The following is a 20,842-nucleotide window of genomic DNA, read 5'->3' as shown; positions in this document are numbered from 1 at the left end:
AACTCGTGAAACTCACCAACTCTAGTAGTTGACCCGGTTTAAACTGCTTTTCAGGTGTACCTAAATCGGAATGATTTGGTGATCTGTTACTTGCCCAAGGTGTGTGGTTGATGCTATGTGAATAGAAGCAAGGATACTAGTAGTAAGATCATATAGTTAACGAACTAGTTTTGTTTGAATCTCCTAGACTGTAAAACAATGATAGAACAATGAAATGTAATAAATTGTAAATTAGTTTGTAATGTTTCTTTATAAACAATGTGTTGATGCCAGAGATGTCTGTTACATTCCCGTTTTACGCTTCCGCATTGTGCTAGTCGGGATGTGACATTAGGGTTTTGTAAGTTTTAGGGTTTTTTCACATTTATGATTTGAGACAATATTTTATGTAATCGTTTGGTTTGAACACAAATTGTGTGACTTTTTATTAATATGAACTTATGTTGTTAAGGATTTCTTGCACCATTGACCTCATAAGATGATAGTTGCTAGTGTCCATGATGCGTGTTAGGGTAAATTCATGTTCTTAATCTATATTGCATATACTTGTTCAAGATTCTTTGCGTGAAGGTTTACTTGCACCATTTGCCTAAGATAGACAAGTATTGATGCTTTTCGTTGGGAAATTATGTATTGAACCTAAATAACTATTGTGATTACATGAACTTATTTTTATAGTGTGTCTTGTCCGAATAGCTTATAGAACTTGATACCCGAGTTTGATTCGTTTCATAATCATTCTTTACAATTCAAATTTATTTCTTGCACATTATTATTTGTTTTCATTAAAACTTAAAAAAATATTTATTTTAAACCAAAATCATATTTGGTCTATATGACTACTCAGAAAAGCTTCATAATTATTAATCAATTAAATTTAGATCACCAACCACAAACTCTTCGTGGTTCGACACCCTTCTTACCTTAACTAGTTTAAGGTGATTAGGAACACATTCTTCTTTATCTTTGACCGGTCCGATGACGACCGATCAGGCACGAGTAGGAATCCGATTCTCGATATCTGTTGCACGTCGGATTGCCTCACCCCATAAGTAATTCGGAACACCCATTGCTTTTAACATACTCCGTGTCATCTCCAATAAGGTTCGGTTCCGTCTTTCAACCACCCCGTTTTGTTGAGGTGTGTATGGTGCCGTTAGATGTCTTCGAATACCATCCATGTCAGAAAACTGGTTGAACTAATGTGAGGTAAACTCACCCCCTCGGTCGGTACGAAACGTCTTGATCTTTTTCCGGACATCACTTTCAACCAATTCCTTAAACTTCTTGAAAGCTTCAAATACCTCATCTTTAGCCTTCAACAAATACGTCCAAACAAATCGTGAGTAATCATCGATTAAAACAAACATGTACCTGTTACCCGCTATTGTTGGATGGGTAATCGGTCCACACAGATCACCGTGCACAAGTTCTAGGGCTTGAGTTGCCCTAAACGCCGCCGAATTAGAAAGGATTGCCTCGTTTGCTTCCCGACCAAACAAGACTCACATAACTTGTGTTCATGGGTAACGCCACGCATCCCTTCAACCATCTCCCTCCGAGCCATTGGCTTTATTGACTCAAAGTTCAAGTGGCCAAGCCTAGTATGCCACAACCAACTTGTTTCTTCAATTCGGCTAAGTAAACAAACCGGTTTACCAATCTTTAATTGTATCTGGTATAGCCGATTAGGGGAACGAGTCACCTTCATCAATAACCTACCTTGCCCATCATGCATTGTAAGGTAGTTATCTTTTATATGAATATCACACCCGTGTTCTGAGGCTTGACCGAGACTAATAATATTACTTCGAAGACTCGGTATGAAATAAACATCCGTAAGCAAACGATGTTCACCACTTTTAGCCTCAAATAAAATCGACCCCTTACCGTTTATATCAATATAAGAGTCATCACCAAACTTAACCTTTCCCGTGACACGGTTGTTAAGTTTAAAAAAGAAAGACATGTTACCCGTCATGTGGTTACTCGCACCGTTGTCTAGGTACCAATCATCACCATCTTTAGACTCGTAGTTTCCGGGTATAACCTTCTTTTCATTCAAAAACACCGTTTCTTGAACACTTTTCATCATAAACAGAGAAGGATCCCTTATCTCGGATGCTTTAGCTAACTTTGCTTCACCTTGAACTTTCTGTTTTCGGTTGGGACACTTATGGACAAAGTGTCCAAACTCATCACATCGATAACATTGAACCTTTGAGAGGTCCCGGGTTTGCTCTTTTGTTCATGGTTTTCCTGGTTCATGGCGTTTTCTTGATGACCGCGGTTTTGACCCGACCCGCGACCACCTCGTCCTCGCCCTCCTCCACGTCCACGTCCTCCATGAGTGGACTCACGATCATTGTACCGACTACTTGAGGATTCAGACTTTTGAAACATAAGCTTACATTGGGTTTCGGAATGCATGTCTTCTTCCCGAATCCGCTCCTCGTATGCTTTTAAACGTCCCACCACCTCTTCAAACCCAACAGTTTTGAGATCCAAAGATTGTTCAAGAGATGCAACAATTTGAATAAACTTCCTTCGGGGTAGACTTGAAAGGAACTTCTTGACCATCTTAGTTTCCTCGATCATCTCTCCTAAACTCGCCGCCTTCGACGCCGTACACGAGAGTTTCGCCACAAACTCATCAATGGTCTCCGTCTCTTTCATCCTCGTACCATCAAACTCGTTCATGAGAGTTTGCAATCTTGCCTCCTTAACCCGATCAGCCCCCAGATTACGCGTCTTAATTGCGTTCCAAATATCCTTGGCCGAATCAAGATTACCCACTTGCATGATTGTTGCTTCCGGGATCGACTGATAAATCAACACAATCACTATGTTGTTTTTATCGTCATCAGTTGTACCCAGATCATTGGTATCCCAAACCTTATGCACGTTTAAGAGTACCTTCATTGAATAGCCCATACCGTGTAATTGTTAAGGGTAAGCATGGGACTTTGAAACGCATTCGGGTTCCCGCTCGTCTTCATTGTTCCTTTATCGTTCATCGTTCTTCGTCAAACTCCAACCGTGAAACTAAATCGATTTGTTGAACCAAGAAAAATAAAATAAACAAAACCTGTTTATTTCCCTTTTTTTTTCGTCACCGGATAAATGAAACCACTGTGCTTCGATTTTCCTTTATATGATAGAAAAATATATAACTTCTTTTTTCACTTATTTAATAGCAAAGCAACACCTTTGCTTTGAATGACGGTGGGTTAAATAGCCAAAAAAATACCTTTTCTTTGTTTCTGTTGACTCTTGATCACGATCACAAGTGTGATGACGGTGGGTTTTTTTTTTCTTTTCTTGGTAAATACGATTACGATTGAATGCTGGAAGCCAATCGCCGGTCTTCCGATCTCGGTCTTCTTGAACCTTGCTCTGATGCCAATTCAAGAACGAATTGATAACGGAAACACAAACGAGCACACAATATTTAGGGTAAACCTCACGTATTAAGAAACTAGCACAAAACTTGAATACAATAACCCCTCTCACAATACCATAACCCTAACATAGCTATGTATTTATAGGGAGACCCTAACTTGTCCAACAAGTAAGCCCCAATATAAAAGTTCAATTGTAACCCCATAAACCCATTACATCATTAATGAATTCCATAGACCCAATAGATCTAACCCGATCACCTACACGTGACGGGCCTAATACGATGGAAATTACCAACAGGTTTCACCTCATAACCTTTTGACAGATTTTCCTAACAGGTCGAAGTGAAATGCCGTTTCAGGTCAGATTTGAGCTTCAAGGAACATAGTTTTGATAGCGGGTCAACTTTCAGTTTTTCATGTTACGTGTCAGTTCGTTTTCTGTTGCTGGTCGATATTAGTTAAGAATATTATCAACTTTCAGTTTTTTCAGTTACGGTTAGTGTTCTGTCGTGGGCCAATATTATTTAAGAATATTTTGCAGTAGGATTGAATTGTCGAAATTTTTTAGAGATTTGCTATTTACATTCAAGGGGCAGTTTGGTCACAAGGTTTAATGTGTGAGCCACGTTAATTTCGGGCCAAAATTCAAAGTTTTGGTCAAAAGAGACATGTTGGACAGATTTGTTTTAATTAGAGGCAGGTCAGATCTTTTTGACAACTTAATTCAGGTTGTGTTAGGTTTGTTTGCTAACAGGTTGCAAACAAGGGCAATTTCGGAATTTTTTACACTACTTTGCATTTCACCCGGCTAAAACAAAAAATATATCAGTTAAATTTTGCATGGCTTTAGTTTCTTGAACCAGATTCAACCTTTGTTTTTTTTTTCCGGTTTTTTTCACGTTTTAAGCGAACAAAATTTTGGATATATTGTATTTGTACTATGCATACCTTCAATTTATATATATTATTTTGTTATATAATGTTCTCTAAACCGTTTCACATTTTGCAGGTATTTCATTCTACTTTTTGTGAATAGGCAATTCAGAAAGAAAAATGCCCCATATGTCTGATCTTATCTGCCAATGAAGGATATTCACAAGTTTGAAAGTTTATCCATCTCAACTTCAAAGGATCAGCTTGAAAAACGTATGGCGCTTATCAAAGAAGATCCAGTTTTTTCGAGTTACTTTAAAAGGAAAAGTGATGTGCTAAGATCAACTTTTTTTTTTCCTGAGTGTTGAATATTTTGATCACTAATAAGTTCTTTGACTTTGAAAGTCAAACATAATGTTCTTTGCTTTTAAAATTAAAATTGACGTGAATATATTGATGCAAAATAAGTGATTACGGGTTTAATTGGTACAAGTTCCCGTATACAACGGGGCATGAAAAGCATCTCAAGGGAAATTAATTCATAGCATATACTTGGTCTCTGAAGGTTATACTTAAAGTAAATGATATGTGGTCAAATTAAATTTAAATTGGAGAAAAAAAGTTTAACGTATGTGAATTTACTTCTCCATATGAAATGTGATCAAATAAAATTGAAATTGGAGTAAAACTTTAAACATAAGAAGGAAAAAAAATTAAAAATAGTCTTTAAAGGTTAAATATAATTGAAATTCTTAGGTTTAGATTTCTTGTACCCAATCTTGTGTATAACATGGGTTTATAACCTAGTTCAAAATAAACATAAAATAAACTCCATAAATACAATAGCTTAGGCACAAAGAAATTCACTTTGATTCATGAACATAAGATCTCCACTATAACCATGCATTAACATCGTCCATACCACCCTTATATTTTTCACAATAACTATTCGGGTCCTTCACATTGGTATTGTGCCATATTTCACCTGTTGTTCAAGTTTTCTAATATTCCAAAAATACGGTGTTCCATAAGCATATTCCTCAATTCGTTTTCGTAATCACTTTGCATTTGTTTTCCAAATATGGGTAAATACGTCGACCGAACAAGATCCATCATAAGGGGGAATTGTAGGGTAACAAAAGAAGCAATCGGAATCAAAGCTAATCCACTTATCGGAGCAAGCATCCATACTTTTCTATCACAAAAGACAAGGAACAAGGTAGCACTGAAGGCTACCATCATGGCTGTTGCAGATAATAATAACGAGAAAAGACCAATAAACAATCTCCTTGGCAAACTGACTAGAAAGTCTTTTTCAGCAAAACGTGTTGTTAGGATAGATAAGAACACTAGCAATGCCGTACTGGAAGAAAATAGTGAGATTGCATCTGATATAGCAAAGATTATGAATGCAGTTTCCTTTTTAAACAAAGGGGTCCCTTTTTCTTGATTGCTTCCACCTGGCACGGTAATTGCAGCAGCAAATACGATCGTGATAATAAGTGCAGCAGTGATGCTACAAGACTCAGATGTTGTTTTCATCCACAGCTCTCCTTTCTTCACTAAGTCCTCGTGTTCCCTTGTGAAAACCATATCTGGTGTCTGCTTGTATATGTTCTCTTGAGTAGTATATGTTGGAAAGACAAGCTTCTTCACTTCCTACAATTGTAGTTTAACTTGGTTATGCTACTATAAAACAACTTTAGTTATTCACTTACGATTAATTGTTTAATTCTTATATGTACCTCACGCCATTGAAGTTCTCGTTGAAGTTGTAGTGTTGCACCTGTTATCTGACTAAGTACATTTGAAGGGGCCAGTCTTCCGGCCAAGTGCAAGATATTGTTTTCACAAGAATCTACAATGGTTCTATAGAGATTCTTACGCTCCCCAATGTCATAGATAAGGTTGTAGACTTTCTCAGAACGGTGTATTACTGCTAATTGGATAAAGTCATACCCGTTTTTATCTTTACTATTAATTGCTTTAGGTGATCTTAATAAAATCTCCTGAACAACTTCGTAAGCATTTTGACATGCAGCTTCAAGAATTGGTCGGGCATAATGATCATGCCGTGAGATCAGATTGTCTAGCTTATCACATACCAATTTCAGAAATGTTGTCGCTTCACCCCAGATCTTTTTCTTGTTCTCGATATGCTTGATGGGAGGACCTGCATGTTAAAAAATTATTAGATCATTAACTGATTATCAATTGTTTTAAGATAAAATTTAATACTAAATTTTTATTGAATTTACTCCATTTGCTTACCGGCCAGTATCTTTGCCCCTTTCCAGCAGTAGGGACTAAGAAAAATGAATGATAAATAAACAATTAATATTGGGGAGATTATGATTAAAAGGGCCAGTGTAACCATCAATGAAACTGCATAAGGACACACAACTCTATTAAAAAAGTATAGTTCGCTTTTAGTTCAAATATCTACATTTAGTTTTACAATTTGGTGTTTACCTGCATGCAACACCGAGTATATTACACGCCAAACGATTACTTCTTCCCCTGAGAAGGAACGTGATAAAAAGAATACAAGCTTTAATAGATGTCTTCTAAACCTCAAAGCTTCTCGTTGTGTCATACGCCAACAGTTGTAGTAAAAAACTAAAACAGAGATACAAAAATCCACCACCCTTAAAATAGCAGTCGAGATAATATATATAAAAAAAGATTAATATCCGAAAGCATAACAAGCATACAACGATAGACAAGTGCTTCCACATAGTTTAGATCACTCGGAAAACTTTTAGCTATAGCCAAGAGTATTTCCTCACTAGCTGCAGCAGAAATAGGAAAATAATGCATCAACTCTGATGCTAAACCTACAAACATAAACAATATAAATGTCACTATTCAGAGCAATGTGCCATAATTTAATGTTTTATACTGCCTACTTACTGTATTTTTGTGCAGTAATCGCATTAACAAGAACACGAATCCCAATTTCATCATCACGGTGATCAACAGAGCCGACCGTTGAAGATTCCAACTCCGTTTGTTCACCCTCCTTGGTAGCTTTCAACAAATATGCAATGGTTTCAAGATGCATATTAGAATAGGCTTTTTGCAATGGTTCTTCATTATTTTTGTCTTTGATTCTTAACAAAACCTTTTTCCTTTTAACCAGGAGCTCTGCTCCATCTTTGTTGCCAACAATGGCAGCAATGTGAAGTGCCGTGCTTCCATCAGAATGTCTCTCTTCAAGTATTTTTTCATCGCTTATATACGGCAGCAATTTTTTCAGGAAATCATTATGACCCATTCCAACGGCAACATGAAGCATCTGGCTGCCATCACTCTTGATTGCCATTGCGGCTAGCACTCGAGCCTTTGGTAGTATGGTTTCTATACTTGACCAGTTCCCCTTTTCTGTATTTTTATGTAACCACCTTCTGATGTCCTCTAGGTCTCTTTGTCTCAATGTTGTTTTCATGAACAATGTCTCGAGTTCTGGTGGAACTGTGAATTCATTCATGATCATTTCATCTAAAGTTGCCCATTCTTCAGTTGTCTTGGCATCTGTATAGCGTTTGAAGATTTCAATTCCATTATATTGATTCTACTTATTGATTTGCATACTAAATCCTCCACAAGAAATGATGGATTAAGGATGACACTAATAAAGCCAATCGATTATATTTTCATTTAAAATTCATAGGTAATTTTAGATATGGTTGGTTGTTGTCGACACATGAGTTTCTCTGTGATCCTCTCACATGGCTATATTAAGGACCTTTGTAACCTTTTGTAATATAGACGAATTATAGCAATTTAATTACATCAAAAGTCCATTCCTTATAGAACCCAGGGTCTGAGGCTGTATACAAAACTATGGACATGCTTAATGGTGTTATAGGGTTTTGAAACCTCATGGGATTTTCATCTCAATGACTTTTGGTCTGGTAGTATATATGTTAAATAATTTATCAAACCTTTTCTCAACTTGATCTGCATGTTATTATTAGGATTGTGTATGTCTTTCAGTTTGCTTATAGTCGGTTTATTACGTGCTCATTACGTTTATTTTGTACGGTAAAAGACCATTGGGTAAACCCATTTGGGCCCATGAAATGAAAACCTAGGAGCTAAGCAGTTAATGCAGAAAAATACCAAGGACCGATATCTAAGATATCGGTTATCGCAGTGAGATGTCTGTAATTTTAATATCATGTAAAATTTATATATATATATATATATATATATAGCAATTTAACACTAATAATTCAGTATAGTCTCCTACCATTAACAAATTAACCTTTTGCAAATTGCAAAACACTAACAATCATAGCAAGTAAGAATTGATTAAGACTTAAAACTATAAATTGAACACTAAAAGTTGATAATTAAGACTTAAAACACTGATGTTGGGAATATCGGCGATATATCGGCCATATATTAGTCCAATACCGGTCAATATCGTTGATATTATCGGTACCGATATTCTGAACCGATATTCTGACTTATATATCACCAAGGGAACGATAACCGAAATATCACTAATATATCGGTGATATATCGGCTATATCGACTGCATAGCCTAGGAGAAATGGGGACCCTATAAAAGGGTTACTTTCACCAATTTCTCCATATAACTTCATTTTTTCCCCTTTGTGCAAAACTAAGATCCGAGATCCGAGTGTTGTTAGTGATTTCCATTAACTAACAACACGGATTGATCAGAGTAAAGTTGTGAGATCCATTAAATAGGACCTACAATTGGTATCAGAACTTTCGGCTCAACTAGTTGAGTTTCTTGGGTTATAACCTTGGATTTTGGTCTTGTCTTTGTGTTTGAGAAGTGTGTTTAAGTGTTCTTCGGCCTTGTTGAAGTGTTTAAAGCTTAAAATTCGTGAAAAAGTGTGATTGTGCTTGAATTCGTATCAAACAGCGCTCTAAGTGACTTGATTTTCTCCGAAAAATATTTCGCATCGATTCTGGGAACCAATCGTTTCGCATTTTTATTTCATTCGCATTGTACTTAAGAATAACTCTTTGGGAACGAACGGTGCGTTTTATGATTCTTGCACTAGAGTCAAATTTACCAGATTACCTTTTCCAATAAGTTTAATAAAAACACAAACTTGTTTTGAAACTCTTACGTTGTGATATTAGGGAAGGTATAGAACTCCATCACTCACATGTGCCAACTATTTTTTAACCATAGTTGATGATTTTAGTCAGTCGGTTGTTCCTTTTGAAACACAAGCCATAAGCGAGTGATCGTTAATTGCTTTCTACAAAATGATTAATACACAATTCAATAAAATTGTCAAAAGAATGGGAAGTGATAATGAAGGTGAATTTACCTCGAACGGAATGCTCAATTTTACATCGAGCATGGTGTTCTTCTAGAGATCACCTGCCCACACATCCCACAACAAAATTGGGCGATGAAGCAAAAACCGTCATCTTCTCGAAAGGGCAAGGACTTTGAAATTTGAAGCTAAGTTACCTACACGTTTTTGGGGAGAATGCATCCTGGCGACAGCCTATATTATAAATTGGCTTCCTTCAGAAGTCTTGAAAATAAGACCACTTATGAGATCGTTTATGCACAAAAAACCGATTATGAAAGTTTAAAGGTTTTTGGGAGCCTTGCATATTATCATAACACTGAAATGGGGGGTTATAAGTTTGAGGAATTCGGAGACCGAGGATATTTTGGGTTATCCACCAGGTACTAAAGGATATAAGATTTATGATGTAAAGAATGAAAATATAAGTGTTTAGAAACACGAGGTTAATTTGTTGAAAATGCTTTTCCTTATGGCTCATACGTTGACCATGGAGAAGATGAAGAACCGAAAAATGTTGAGTTTCCAACATGGTACTATAATGATCAATATTCACATGAAAACACGAGCAATATACATGAAGAAAACAAGTTGGAACTCAATAGCCTAGACAATGAGGTGAACAAGAATATGCATGAAGGTGATGTTTTCATGCACAATGATACAAATAGTGGCAATTTGCCACAAAACGAAGGCCAGCCCAAGTGGCAAAACCCACGGCCCAAGCTGAAAATATCGTGCAAGCTGATGTGACCAAACCCTTGACACCAACAGAAACAGAACATGAAGAGTCCATAAGAGAAAAACAAAGTAGAACTCGTCCTGCTCGATTCAATGATTATATTGTGATCTGCCACCATCCATTGATCAAGCTTCACCCGAGTCCAATCAACAATCATCAACGGTATACACTATTGCTAATTTTAATTCTTATGCTAAATTTTCTGATTCTCGTAAAGCTTTTTTGACGGTCATCAGTTTAAATGATGAGCCCAAGACTTTTAAGCAAGAAGTTCGAAATGAAAATTGGATAGAGGCGATGAAGAAAGAAGTACAGGCACTTGAGACTAATGGCACGTGGACCCTTGAGGATCTACCTAAGGGGAAATGAGCAATAGATTCAAAATGGGTTTATAAATTAGAACTCAAGCTAAATGGAGAGATCGAAAGGTACATAGCAAAGTTGGTGGCAAAGGGTTTCACTCAAATGGAAGGAATCGACTTTCGTGACACTTTTGCCCCAGTAGCAAAATTTGTCATCATTTGTACTCTTTTGGCAGTTGCAGCAAAGAAGAACTGGATAATTTATCAGTTGGACGCCAATAATGCATTTTTGTATGGTGATTTGGACGAAGAAATTTATGTGAAGATCCCACAAGGTTTTTACCAAGAGAAGGAAACAAAGGTTTGCAAGCTAAAGAAATCCCTTTATGGGCTGAAACAAGCATTCAGAAATTTATATTAAAAGTTTACATCTGTTTTGCATGAGTTTGGCTTTAAACAATATAAACCTGACCACTCACTTTTTGTAATTAAAACAAGAAGTAGGACTTATTTAACTTCAATAAGCGCTTTTTTTAAGTAGCATATTGAGATTTTAATCATGCTCACTGAACTTTTTGTTAACGATATTTCTCTTATAATTTTTAAATATTATATTTTATAATATGCCTTTCATATATATGTGACCGAGTTGGGTTTAATTGAACCCATGTGATTCATAAGTTTATAAAATTGCAATTAGGTTTTACTATATTTGTTGTACTTGTTATTCAAATCCGGTCACCTTTATATAAATATAATATACAAGGATTATGATTAGTGTAATCAAATTCATTGGCGGACCTAGCTATGGGGTTGGGGTTCGCCGTCCCATGTAAAAAAGAATTTATATATGGTGCTAAAATCCCAACCGACCTCTTTGAATTTTTGATACAGATCCCTTTGGTATTTCGAGAACAACCTTATTAAAGTTCACGACCAATCCTATTAAAATCTAAAATGATAACTTCTACAAATATAATTATATAAATGTAATATAAATAACTTATCCAAAAAAATTTGAATTCAACACCCAATTTGTAAGCCTAATACTCAACCAATCAATCTCTACTCAATTTTTAAGTCTAATACCCAGTTAATTTTAATTTAATACCCAATTTAAACGATAGTTATATATGTTTAATTGAGAAAGATTTGCTTAAAAATTAGATGCTTAGTTAGATGTTGATAAATGAAAACATGTAAAGAACAATTTTATATGCTTTGTATTTTAATTATGTATTTTTTATAAAGTTTCACATAATTTTTTTTTGGTTATATATATTTTATTCGATTATTTTTTGGGGCATTTACATATATCCCCTTACTAAGTTATCTTATTACATATTTACACATCCCTTAAAAATCAATTACATATTTTCCCTCCTCAAACCACACGTATTACATGTCTCCCAATTTTATTAAAATTAACTAATTAAATAACTGTTTTACACTTAATAACATAATTAACTAAGTATTTACATATATCCCTTCCTAAAAACATCAATTACATATCTTCTCAATTTCAATTCAAACCAAGCTGATGTTAATACAAACATATCGAACACTAATAAATCGATTAATTGACATCGAACTTTATAATCAATAGTCAACATAATAAATTTTGGATTTAATTTTTTACCAACAAAAATAACTCAAGTATAATAAAAAAGTGGTGGTAGTCATTTATGGTGGTGATAAAATGGCCGGAAGCTTGCCGGAAAAATCGAGCTTGCCGGAAGTATGTTGGAGAAGATGATTTGATGGTGCGTGTTTAACTCTATAATTACTAATATAATTTCTTTTTTAATTAATTTATTAATGGTAAGGGATATGGATAACTTGGTAATTTGATATGAAAAGAGAAAATATGTAATTGTTTGTTTAGGTGTGGGGAAATATGTAATTAAGGGTGTTAAGTAAGGGGAAATATGTAAATATCTCTTATTTTTTTATATGACCCGACCTGATTTAACCCGACCAAGACGGCCCGATTTCACCCGACATGAGCGGCCGAATCGGGCAAAAAGGATTTAAATACCGATAAGTATCACCCTTAAAAGTTTCTAACTCTGGTAAGAATACGAGAGTTCATCCTAACATTGTGTGTTCTTTTGTGTTTTGATTGTCAAATCTTTCTTCAAATTGAAGTTAACAAACGGAAGTGATATTTAACAGGTATGTTATCTTCCTGTGACTATTATATTAATACACGGATGCTTTGGTGGACTAAACTAACATACCTCCTTGAAAAGCAGGATCGTATATGGATTTCAGTTTTTTCCAAACAGCTTTGGCGGAATCAAGATTGTAGATAACTTCAAGTACATCTTCACTAACAGAACCGAGAATCCAGCCTCTGAGAAGATCGTCGTATTGTCTCACGGTCTCAGGGCCAAAATCACTTGGCCAAACAAAGGTGTCATCCAGGATGCCACACATATTGATACTGTTCAGTAGGCAAAGCACTTGTGCTTTCCAAAGAAAGTAGTTGTGTTTACTAAGTTTAACAGAAACGAAGTTGGAGACATCAATATCATACGGAATAGTGTTTGAAGCACTCATCTTAGCGTACACCAAAACGAAGTTTGTACGTCTTTGATCAGGTTTTGATACATTTAATGATCTACTCCACTCCTCGTTTTATACGAGTGGGATGACGGGGCTATTGCTTCTCTTCAGCAAGCCTTGCGCTTACGTAGGACAAAGTAGGTCATATATTTTATTTATTTATTTGTTCTTTTTTTTTTTCACAAAATTCAAGTTTCTAGATATTTTTAAAATCTAACTCTAAAAACTTCTTGTTTTTGTAAAAGTTTACAGAAAAAAAGGGTATAAATAGTTTTTGGTTAACTTTCAAAAATTAACTTACTAAAATTATAAAAAAAGTTATTTTTAAAAGCTATAAGTGTAAAAATAATTCTTTTACCAAGTTTTTAAATAAATATACATATATTAAAAATTAAGTTTTCGAGTATTTATAAAAGAATAATTTATAAAAAAATTTAAGTTTATAAATATGTATTATTTTTGCATTTAACTTTTTTACGCAAGAATCACATATTTATATACTAACTTAATTTGCGCATGGTGTTTTTAATATTTTTTATGGCGAAGGAGTACAATATTAATTACTAAACAGACTTTGCGTTGAAGTTTAGTTATAGAAAAGTTACACAGTATCATTGAATATATTTTTGTGATTAAACTAAATTCAGTGACTATTTCATTAAGTTAATTTGTTAGTAGTGTGAAAACAAGTGTGGAAACATGACTTTCATGAGTTGCTATTTCTTCTCTAGTATGAATAGATATGATCTACCAAAAAAATAAGTTACGTGAGGTATATTCAGAAGTACATGACAAGAGACAGAAGAAGGGGTGGGCCTACGCATCTGTATGATATATACATTTTTTTTTATTACCGGCTTTAAACTTTTTTAGGACAAGACCGATAAACCGAACAAAAATTATATATAAAAATGTTTAACCTACATGTTCGTTAAATCGCAAAATTAAACCAAAATATAAAACATAAGATAGAATTAATAAATCGAAAAGTAAAACATAGAAAAAAATAATAAATGTCTCGAAACGCTATATAACATCATCCAAGCGGGTTATAATTAACATAGTAAATCACAACGGTCAAGGAATAGGTGAAGGCCGGAAAAGTGTAAACGAAATGATTTTGTAGCTTCACAAGATATGAAGGCATTTAGTAAGAATTTCTTTTAGTCATTTTCTATTTTTCTGTCACTTAATTTAACGAGATTAAAGCCGTCAAATCTTGCTGACAATAATTTAATTTATTTGTTAAATCACGGTCTACCAACTTGGTACTTTTTTTTTTCTGTATTTTCTTAATATTAATATTGAATAATCCAAATCAACTTTTTCAATCAACATCCCAAGGTAGAAAACAATTCACGAATGCTGAAAACGAGTCGAGCCAAGCTCAAGCTTGAGCTCAGCTTAGTTCGATCTTATTTTTAAAGCTTGAACTCGACTTGCGAGTTTTTTTTTCAAGCTCGAATCGGTTCAGACTTTACTTAATTACTATTTATTAATTAACTGCTATATATTTATAATTATTTTTAAATATAATTTTATACATAACATAAAATATTAATTAGTTATTTTTACATAACATTATATATATTAAATAAATAAATAAATGAATAAGCAAATTTTATCTTTCCTATACTAATACAAAAATGTTGATGCTTAGGTGTCAAACCTGCGTTCATTTTTATCTATATTTTTCCCTAATAGCTTCTAATTTTATTCATCCTATCTATTCATAGTTCATGAATCAAAACCATATTATAACATAGTTGGATGAATTTTATTCATTATTCAAGGGTGTTCAAGTATCCACTTTATAATCACACTTAAAGAAAAGTTGATAAACAGAATCAATTATTAGGTTGGTGGTGGTTTTTCAACATTATAGAATTATATATCTAAGTCTGTATTTATATTGTAATGACATTATGCTCTAGATTATTGTCTATATATGTGCATTGATCATCATTTTTTAAATATTGTTACACGATAAATTACTTAAATTCATATTTTCCATCATGTATAGTACACGGGGTGCAACATAAAAAAATACATTTAATAAGTCGTGAAACATGAATATATATATATATATATAGAGAGAGAGAGAGAGAGAGAGAGGTAAAGGATATAATACCCTAATTGTTTATCGTACATTACGTACGCGATGATATTGAACGTAGATATTAACTTTTTACAATCTGATATCGTAACTTAACATAAGGGCATGATTGTCTTTTTACATCATTTAAAAATTCAACAAATTCAATGCAAACGCCGCTACTAATTTTAGAAATGGTTTCTATTATACTCTGTTTCCATAAACCATTTTGCCTTATTAATTGAGATTACGATTTTGGCGATTTGCTGGTTTTTGTTTCTTTTTCTATCGGATGCTACGTATTCCGATAATCAAAGTAAGTATATTTAGATTTTGATTAGAGCTTATTAGCTTAATTGATAGTCGATTTTTTGTTATGGTAATTTTAATCTGTTTTCTTCTATAGTATGAATTGGAATTGAACGAATTACTTACGAATTACTTATGAATTGGTTTGTATAGAGTGTATTGGAAGCTATGTTCAAAATGTATTAGAACGTATTACTTCCGAATTACTTATGAATTGGTTTATGTGTACTGATTAGGAAAACGTAGAACAATTGAACGAGTTACTTAAGACCGTATTAAAACGTATTAAAATCGTAATATAAGAACGTATTAACGGAACGTGTTAATAGAACATATTGACTGGAAGTGTTAACTTTTAATAGGTATGTTTAGGATCGTATATATATAGTAATAGGAACGTATTAAAAGAACGTATTAACTTTAAATAGCTTTTAACTTCTTTTTGTTTGTGTGTATTTACCTATCTTATTAGGGCCTTTACCAGAGGATGTCGTACTACAAGTGAATGCCTCTATTAAACCTATTAAAGGAATGGTATTTGAGTCTATTGATCTTGCATATGATTTTTATTGTGAATATGCAAAGAAAGCTGGTTTTTGTGTTCGTAAGGGAGGTTCATACATGAATGATGGTATATTAAAGTTTAAGTATTTCACATGTTCAAAAGAAGGTCATAAACCTCCAAAGAGTTATGATTCAATGGATGATAAAGATAGTTCAAAAAGACCATATTATAAAAGGCAGAAGAGACCAACAATTCGGTGTGGTTGTAAAGCTCAATTTTTTTTGAAATCTGTGGATGGTATTAGGTTTGAAATAAATGAATTTGTGGAAGAGCATAATCATGCAATGGTAGAAGAAGAAGAAGAAGATATGCATTTTGTTCGATCTAATAGGAGGTTAACTCATGTGCAAGAAGATATGTTATATGAGTTGTCAATATTAAATTTAGGCCCAGTTAAGGCATTTAATATTTTTAGGACAAAGTATGGAGGTTTTGAAGAAGTGGGGGTTTCAAAAGATGATTGTAAGAATTTTAAACAAAGGTTAAATTGTTTTATTGGCGAGTTTGATGCTGAGATGGTTGTCCAAAGATTAAGTGGAAAGAAAAGATGCAATGACGATTTTTCTTTTGAATACACTGTTAATGATAATGGTGAGTTGACTCGTTTTTTTGGCTGATGAGATTTCAAAGAAAAATTATTTGGCATTTGGAGATATTATCGTATTCGATGCTACTTTCAAGACCAATAAGTTTGTGATTTTAATTTTGTTTTTACTCTTCAAGTTTTTATACTTGATTTATATATTATTTGACTTTTTATGCTATTTTTTCATAGGTACAAGATTGTTTTTGTGCCTTTCACTGCTATTGATAACTATTGCCGGAATATAACAGTTGGTGCTGGGTTGTTATCATCAGAATCTATTGAATCATATACATGGCTTTTGGAAGTTTTTCTTGATTCATTTGGTGTTTCTCCAAAGGTTGTTGTTACCGATCAAGATCCGGCTATGAAGCAAGCAATTGCATCAGTCTTCTCAAGCACACGACATAGGTTGTGTATGTGGCATATTATGAAGAAACTTGCTGACAAGGTAATGATAGAACGTGTTAACGGCGAAAGAACGTATTAACGCTGATAGACCGTATTAGCATACGTTTTTTTGTTAACACTAATTTATTATGTTTTGTTTTATTGTAGGTTGGTGTTGCTCTTTACAACAATGAAGAATTTAAATGGAAAATTTGTGACATTGTGTAGACTGATTCAATTTCTCAATTTGAATTTGAGATAAAATGGCAGCTTATAGTGAAGGAATTTGATCTTGAGTCTAATAAATGGTTGAATGATATTTTTGATATGAGATATGATTGGATACCAGCTTATTATAGGGATGAACTGTTATCTGGTCTCATACGTACTACATCAAGATCGGAGAGTGAAAATCATTTTGTTTGTCAAGTTTCTAACTCACAGTTATCACTTGTTGAGTTTTTTAGTCATTTTGATCATTGTATGGAGATTCAAAGGCATAACAGTAGGAAAAATGATCATGATACAAGGTATGCGCATCCTGAATTGGTAAGTGAAAGTCCTATCGAGCAAGAAGCAGAACTGAGGTATATAAGGGCAATTTTTAATGATTTTCAAGATGAAATGTATCACATTCGAAGTGGTGTTGCGTCTCTAAAGTCAACTGAAGAAGGAGATTATTTGAAGTTTTCCATCTTCGACTTCAATGCATATGTATCAGGATGTTTGGAGGTAAGATTTAGTTAATTTATACATAAGGGTATATCTGTCTTTACACATTTTCAAATGAAATTATAACAAAACGTTTTAGCAAAATGTTTTTGATGCAAGATAAAACCTATGCAGTGTTGATGACTCAAAACGTATTAACAAAATGTTTTATATAAAGCGTATTGATACAACGGTATAATTGCCGTTAAACTCTTCCATACAAAATTATTACAAAACGTTTTAGCAAAATGTATTAGACGCAAAATCAAAAGTATTCAGTGCTGATCCATCAAAAACGTATTAGCAAAACGTTTTATACATGTCTAAGTTTTGCTATTGATTTTTTTCATGAGAAGGTATTGATTAAGAAGGATGGTGAAGATGGAGTAGATTCGACTGTATCATGCAGTTGTAAAAGATTTGAACAATACGGGTTATTGTGTCATCACATTCTTTACATTTTAAATTTGATTAGAGTAAAAAGATTTCCTAAAAAGTACATTTTGGATCGTTGGAAGAGAGATGCGGGTGTAAATATTAGAACGGATCCAATTTCAAATTTGGGTAATGAGAAGAATTTGAAAGTTAAGGAGATTTCAAGGGAAATAACATTGGCGGGTGAGTATCTTATAAATAGCTATGTCACAGACATTGATGAACTTACAAAAGTTAGGGATCAAATGAATATTATGATCCAAAAAGCAGATGAGACACGATACCAAAGGACTTCCTTGTAAAAAAGGGACAGATTTGCAACAGTTTTAGGATATAAGCAACCGTCAGAAGTGACCGTCCGTGTGCCGAGTGGAATAAGAAATAAGGGTCGTGGGTCACATAAAAGGATTAAATCTCAGAAAGAGATAGCCATAGCTCGAACTGGGAAGAAACATAGAGAATGCAAGGTGTGTAATTTGCCTGGTCATAACAGCAGAACATGTCCAGGACTTTTAAAAAAACAGTTTGTATATGCTTTGACCTTAATTTCTGAGGGTTGGTTTTTTTTCTCCTACCAAGTTGTTGAATTGATTAGTATTTTTTTAATAATATATCTGCTTTGACCTTACTTTGTTTAAAATGTTTTAAGTTTATATAGAACGTATTAGCATAATATTTGTATTCTGGTTGTAGACAAACCATTCATAAAACGTATTAGCATAATACTTAAAACGTTTTACGGTTCAAAGTGTTTTCCAAAAGAGATTCTTATATTACATCCAACACACCTTACAAAACAAACACAACAAAACACCACCACAAAATACATTATCAAACAAACCAAGAAGCAAACCATCCCCTAGTTGTTGTCGAGGATATCCTTTGCTCCCTCAAGCTTTGATTTCTTATTGACCGAAATCATGTGAGCTGTTTTTTCAAGGACGACTTGAAGTCGTCCATAGCATGCGTCTTGGTGCTCAAAGTAGGTCACCAAGACGCATTTTCTATTAAAGTTTAAAGTATTGAGTATTAATTTTTTATTGACGTTTAAATCATATCATTTTAAATAAAAATCATTTTATATTGAAGTTTAAAACATATCATTTTATACTTTCTGTTTTTGAAGTTCAATAAAAATTCATTTTCTATTTAAGTTTAAAGTATTGAGTATTAATTTTTTATTGACGTTTATTTTTATATTGAAGTTTAATTGAAAGTTTAATCAAACTAAATTTCTATTGTATGTTTTGTGTTGTCTGCCTTTGTTTGAAGTTTTAATTTTAAAACATTTTGTTATATACCTGGTTGTTGAAAGTAAGTTATTGTAATGTTAACTTTTAATTTAGTTACAATTATATTTAGTTAATATGGGTGTCATTTCAATCCATTTCACTATTTGTAGTTATTCAAGGCACAATTACATTTGTATTTTTTAATAACTTTGACAGTTGAACGTATTAATTAAACGTTTAATTAATTTATATTTGCCTGGAATTTAAAAGATTTCAAACATTTTGGCTGTTTTAATTATTTTATATTTCAAACGTTTAATTTACTTTCCCAATAACTAATTTAAAATTAATAAACGTTTAGTAAAGGATCTTCACATTTTTCAATTTTTATTTTATTACTGTTTGAAGGATCACACGTTTTTGCTCCTTCTGAAATCGCCAAACAATACTAACCACACAACAAATTGAAGGCCCCAGACATTTGCACCACACAATTTCACCAAATCACAAACCTTATAAAAAAAATGGAGTGCGAAGGTTCGTCGTCTTCATCATCTTCTTCTTCATCTATCAAAGACTTGTTGATAAAAAGGATAAAAGAGCAGATCCGTGAAGATTCAAAAACCCGTGATGCTTTGCAGGATCAGTTTATCAAAGATGCTGGTGTAAACATGGATTTGAGGGATGAAATCAGAAAATTGCTGGTAAACATGCCTGCTAGTACTATTAATTATCTTTGCGCTTTGTTTTTGGTTGACACAGGGAAAAAAGAAGTTGATGAGTTGAAAGAGCTATGCAAGGCGATAAAGCTTCTAAACTGCTCGATTCAATTGAAGATTGACTTTCTCAAAGCTGTCATGTAACGAATCGACTTTTCCTTGAATATTTTGTGTGGTTTTATGGTAGCCGGTTCTATGTTTTCCAAATGTTTGTTTTGAGTTTTTGTCTGTTGTGTTGTGTTTATGTATTTTCATATGAAACTATTGTTATGAATTTTCATATGTAAGTTATTATATTTATGGTTTTTTTATCAGGGTTTATGATCTAATTTTGTGTTTGTGTTGAGCATATTCAGATACCGATATATGTATAAATAGTATGAAAATTAAGAACGTATTAGAAGAACGTTTATACATTCTTATAACAATACAGACCCTAAAAGTTAGAACGTACTAGAGGAAAGTACAAACGTTCCGCTAACATTTGACAGACCCTTACAGTGTTGATTTCCGAGAGTAAAATTTTGGACAAGTATTTTACCCTTAAATTGTTTAGTTGTTTTTTCTGTTTTGGTGACTCTTTATAAAATCCAGATGACCATGGA

The 20,842-nt window shown here is 33.4% G+C and overlaps 1 pseudogene; it reads left to right on the top strand.

The window, feature by feature from the left end:
- Positions 1 to 16,133: 16,133 nt before the first annotated feature.
- Positions 16,134 to 19,970, top strand: LOC143600513 (protein FAR1-RELATED SEQUENCE 5-like; annotated as a pseudogene).
- Positions 19,971 to 20,842: the final 872 nt, after the last annotated feature.

This window comes from Bidens hawaiensis, unplaced genomic scaffold (assembly GCF_021521415.1).
Source record: "Bidens hawaiensis isolate Kalapana, Puna unplaced genomic scaffold, B.hawaiensis_p1.1 tig00054196_1, whole genome shotgun sequence".
Classification (NCBI taxonomy): Eukaryota; Viridiplantae; Streptophyta; class Magnoliopsida; order Asterales; family Asteraceae; genus Bidens; species Bidens hawaiensis.
This window is presented reverse-complemented; position numbering and strand designations above follow the sequence as displayed.